At 43.3% G+C, this 5,648-nt stretch overlaps 1 pseudogene; it reads right to left on the bottom strand.

The window, feature by feature from the left end:
- Positions 1–3,043: 3,043 nt before the first annotated feature.
- Positions 3,044–4,601, bottom strand: LOC103267963 (annotated as a pseudogene).
- Between the last annotated feature and the right edge of the window lie 1,047 nt (positions 4,602–5,648).

Below are 5,648 nucleotides of genomic sequence, written 5' to 3'. Positions count from 1 at the left end.
TAATTTTTTTTATTTGTTGCAGAGATGCAGTCTCAGCATGTTGCCCAGGTTGGGCTCGAACCTGTGGGCTCAGGCAATTCTCTCGCCTCAGCCCCCCAAAGTGCTGGGATTATGGGCTTGAGCCACCACACCCAGCCAGTAAGTGGGAAATTATAGCCACGGTGCAGGGAGGGGTCAGTGGATGGAAGTGTACTAAGAGAGAACACATGGGGGAAAGGGGGATGCTGGTTAACCTGACCTAACAGGATTCCTGCTGAAGAGAGGCCAGGGCAATCACACCATCTGGGGATGGTGGAGGATAAGGAAACCAAACAGATATTGAGGGTGGGACATGGCCAAAGTCTTTCCTAAAACTGGATTTTCCAAGGAAATACACAGATGGGCCAACGAGAGGACTCAGTAGCCAAAGTTTGGGCAAGCAGAGAATCTTTGTCCCCCTCCGGCCAGACCACTCTCTCACCACCACAATGTGTTCACCAACCCATCAAGTAGGGAGTTTTGGGCAGATTTGATGAGGTAGACATTATTAAGTAATAGTGATCAGCGCCCATGTTGAATCAATCAATGTAAGTCTTTTCCAACCAAGAGTCACCTTATTAGCATAACACCAGGTTTGGTTGAAATGGGCTCCTTTCTAAATTACAAAAGACATCCTATCACTCAAGGAATTCCAAGGGTTTTAGGACCCCTGTTCCTGCAACTGGGACCAAAGGCCAAATATAGATATTTTTATTACATCACAAGGAATAAGTTCAATTAACAGAACCCAGACTCTTGTATTGTTACAGATTTGAAATATCTCTCAGAGGGGCCCTGATATATAATAATGTTTTGCAATTCAAAATGTTTCAAAAAAGAATCACTTATGACAAGTGACTGAGCCCTCAGCGAAATTGCTGACCCCCCAAATTGACAAATAAGTGCATAACACACTGAGGGGGGAGATGTCTCAGTGGCCAGGCACCCCCCAGACCTGATGAGAATGTGAGGACAAAGGGGGACTGAGGTAATGACCATGGACACTCCTGCAGAGCAAAGCAAGAAACTGACCTTGGCAAGATGCCTGCAGAGGCTCTGCCAAGACAGCTCTGAGGACTCCACTAGCTTCACCAGAGAAGAATAGCAAGATGATCCAACCCACCCCTGTGCCCGACACGCCTGGCACTGTCCCTCCCCTCAAGCCTCTTACCCATCCCCATGGGTCAGCATTTCCTGACCAGGCTCGTTCAACAGTCAATCCCTTTCTCTTGTCGCTACCTGTGTGTATATAAAATGTATGTGCAGGGTTGTTGTGGGAAGGCCTCTCAATAAAACATGAACTTAAAAGTATGGGTGCCCGTGCTTGTGGCTCAGCCTGTAATTCCAGTGTAGTGGGAAGACAGAGAGGTCGTGACACCGAGACTATTATAGGAAGTGGTAATTTTATTTACACCGGCAGACTCAGTGGGCTAATGCTCCCAGGCTGAGCACCCCAGAAAGGGAGGAGAGGGGTCTTATGCCCCAGTTCAGGTAAGGGAGGGGGGTCGAGTTGAGCGATTACACATTTCCTTTGGTATTTACAAGGTTGTACTCAGCAAAATCAGATCTTTCTTTTTTTTTCTAGTCTGGTCAAGTTTTTTATTTTAATGTACTCTCTCAAAACCTAAGCAACCTTTCCTAAATGAAAAATCTTTGTTACTACTACAAAATTATTCTTTCCACCCATGACATTTTACATAGCATCATTTAAGCACCAAAGAAAGATTCTGTAAACAAATTTTGACCAGTAAACTAATGGCAAATATCCATTTGCCTTTATTACATTATTTAAATGGCCCTAATATGAGTCTCTACTTCCTACAATGACATTTTTATAATAAAAATCCAGGCATATTTATACAAACACGAAACAGAATTACTGTATACTTTTGGGGAAAAAACAGATCAACAGACTAGAACTTTTTAGTTAATAAAGTGAGCACAAGAAACCTATAAAACGTATGGAGTGTATAAAAATTCAGTTTTTTAAAAAGTTTCATTGAAGGGATTTAATAATTATTAAGAATAAAAGATGGTAGTTCCACTGGCTTATAGTTATCTTGTAAACAGTAAAAAAGAAGCAATAAATTAGAAACGTCTTAGCTTCCAGTATGTCCCTTCTCTTGCACTGGAACTACTTTCATAGCAGTTAAAATAGGCTCTCTTGAATATCAGAATAATTCAAGCAGAAAATAAACTCAATCAGGAATAAGATACCAGTCTACAACAGAGTTTTGACAAACGTGTTAGAAAAAAAATACTGCAGGTCACGTGAGGACTGATTTACATGTTATATGACAGAGTAACTCAAACTTCTCTATTCTACCAGATTTGCTTTGTTGCTATTATATTGCTTTCTAAATGGTATGGTAGCAAGGTAATAGAAAAATAAAAAGTAAAAAGAACATAACAATTTCTAGTGTCTGTGGATTATGAAGAAAGAAACCCTCAAAGTAACTTTTTCCTATTGCAATTACTTAGGAAAAAGTTTCATTTGGCACACTGAATTTATAAAAAGAAATTAAAAAAAAAGAAACTTAAACTTAAGAGTGTTTGCCATTCCAATCACCCATAGTTAAGACAACAATAGGAAAGCAAAGTAGGAAAAATGACTATTTTAAGAAAAAAACATCAGAAGACAGCCAAAGGCTCTTGTGTCTTCTACCATTCACTGTCTCTGGAATACTTTCGTCTGTAACATAATATACAAATTACTATTTACACTATGATTATGTTGGTGAAGAAGACCAGAATCGGGTTTTTTTGTGCTCTAACTTACAGTGCCCATTGAGATAACTGTGACTGTCAAGGTAAGAAGGCCTTCAACAACAAAATGTTCCATTTGCATTGTATATTTTATTTAAATTTATTTTCTGGTTCTTCTTCAAGTTTGGTGTGCAAATATGTAAGACTCTTGAAAAGTTCTGTAAACTTAGGCTGAGTTCTGTAGCTGACAAGTGTTCACTGAAGATCATGTGTTTCTCTCATTTAGTAAATTGTTCCACAGGTTTGCAAAAGTATTTCCTTAAACGGTGGTATCTCCAAAGTCCTTGTTTCAATGTATGTATGCTTCTAAGGTTTGAGGGCTCACGCCGTGTTTTATCTTTTTCAAGGATTCAGTGAAGTCAGATAATCGGATATTTCTCATCTCACTGGCAGACATATTCTTTGCCTGTTCTGGTTTCAATTCTTGAATAGGACCCAGTGCTGCATCTTTTGCCAAAGCAACGGATCACTTCCTGAGTATCCATCAGTCATTCTAGCAAGTTGTGCTAGTTCTTTTTGAGTCAGTGGGCTTCCTTGTTTACATAACAGATTTTTCAGTAAAAGTAATCTTGTCTCCTCATTTGGAGAGGACACATATACCTGTTTGATAAAATGCCTGAGAACAGCCTCATCAAGCTCTTGTGGCCTGTTAGGTGCACCCATCACAAGTACTCTGTCATCTCTAGCAGACTGTACACCATCAAATTCTATGAGAAACTCAGTTTTGAGGCGTCTACTAGCATCATGTTTCCCTTCTCTTCTTTCACACAAAAGGCTATCAACTTCATCTATAAAAATTATAGAAGGTTGCAGTTCTCGAGCCACAGCAAAAAGAGCTCTCACTAATTTCTCTCCTTCTCCCACATATTTTGAAGTTAAACTTGCAGCACTTATATTAAAGAAGGTTCCATTAGATTGTGCAGCTACTGCTTTAGCCAGCATTGTCTTCCCATTCCCAGGTGGACCAAAGAGTAACAATCCTCTGGCAGGAACTCTAAGCCCTGTGAACACTGCTGTTCCATTGTCCACAATTTCATTCATTATGAGATTAGCAAGGTTGCTGTCCACATTCCTGAAATTCTTCAAGTCTTTCGTCTTATGACCAGCAGTTGTAGGGTTTATTTGTTCTATTTGTTTTTGGAGTGCCCTTATGAGGACCAGGTCCCTGACTCACTCCAGACACCATGGATAAGCCACTACTACTAGGTGCTCTGAAAGTCCTGTGGATCCAGTTTTCATAACTGTTTTTGAACGAGGAAGTGAATTACTAGTGTGTGTTAAGGGATCTTTTCGTTTTGGAGCAGCTCTACTTTCTGACTAGAGATGTCTGCTGCGGCACATCAAGTTAGTACTGTCATTATAAACATCAGTTTGTGACTTGGAAAATGGCAAAATTGGTTGCATCTTCTCTATAAGCTGTAAATGGTCCTTAGCCATACCAAATTAGTCGTCATTTTAGCTTGAAGGCGTCTAGCTCTTTCACACTGTTCACCTTGTCCTGTTACTATGACAGCAATTCCTTTTTCTAGTTCTTCCATACATTTCTTATACCATTCCACAGCTTGCTCCTTTTGTCCTGCTTTCTCATCCTTGTCAATGCGCAGGGCGACGGAGATGCACTCGGAGGCCTGCTTGTGGAAGGCGTGGATGTGCTCGGCCTCCCTGGCCACGGGGGCACGGGAGGCATGGGCACCCCTGCAGGCGACCATGAGGGCGCAGTCCCCGCGCTGGCCCAGCAACATGGCGAGCAGCCCCAGGTGCCAGGCTGCCCAGTGCAGCAGCGCCAGATCTGGAGCAGTGCAGAGGGGACGCGCCATGAGTTGTGCTTAGGTGGCAGCGCAGGCGCGGGCTGGCGGGGGTAGGGGTCGGGCGGAGGGGGGGGGGGCGCAGGGCGGCAGCTGCCGGGGCCTTTCTTCTTCCCTTGTTCGCCGAGGGAACTCATTCACGGCAGGCGCTGACACCGCTGCCATAACCCGCCTCTCGTGGACCCACGGGGGCGAGCGATGGCGGGGGCCACCGCGATGGTGTGGGCCCCAGGGCCGAGCACGCTGCTGGTTGCCAAAATCAGATCTTTCAAAGAACAAATGGTCTCCAGGAAATGCATGGCAAGCAGGGTTGTAACTGTCAACTTCAAAATGAGGGGATTTGGATAAGTTTGTGAATTGGTCACTCTTTCGCATTTCCAAGAAAACCATTCTCTGCTATTTGGCTTTCCCAAGCAAAAACTTGTCTTGCAGGTTTTTGGGGCTTGCTGATTGATCTCTCAAAGGGAATACTTTTAACTGCTACCAGCCCCCTTTCTGCCACACCAGCACTTTGGGAGGCTGAGGCGAGTGGATTGCCTGAGCCCACCGGTTCGAGAGCAGCCTGGGCAACTTGGCGAGACCTTGTCTCTACAATAGATAAAAAATTAGCTGGCCACAGTAGCGCGCGCCTGTAGTTCCAGCTACTTAGAAGGCTGAGGCGGAAGGATCACGGGAGCCTAGCAGGTCGATGCTGGAGTGGCCATGAGTGTGCCACAGCACTTCAGCCTGGGCGATGAAGTGAGACTCTAGGTCAAAAAAAAAAAAAAAAAGAAAAAGAAAGAATTTGGTGGGACACTAGTCATGGTGAAAGCTGGTCAGTTTCTGACCAGATTTAGCACAAATAACCAGATTCAAAACTAATACCATAGGTCCTAGCCTGTGTAAATACGAGGAGGGAACCCACAAAAACCTGGATTTATTTGTTTAAAAGTGTGTCTTTATTCTTACATGTTTAAACTTCAGTACTTCAAGTACTCTCCGTTTGATGGTTTTTTTCTCTATTCTTTTTTTTTTGAGTCGGAGTCTCACTCTGTCGCCCAGACTGGAGTGCAGTGGCCG

Source organism: Carlito syrichta, unplaced genomic scaffold, assembly GCF_000164805.1.
Source record: "Carlito syrichta isolate Samal-C Ts95f unplaced genomic scaffold, Tarsius_syrichta-2.0.1 Scaffold308636, whole genome shotgun sequence".
NCBI lineage: Eukaryota > Metazoa > Chordata > Mammalia > Primates > Tarsiidae > Carlito > Carlito syrichta.
This window is presented reverse-complemented; position numbering and strand designations above follow the sequence as displayed.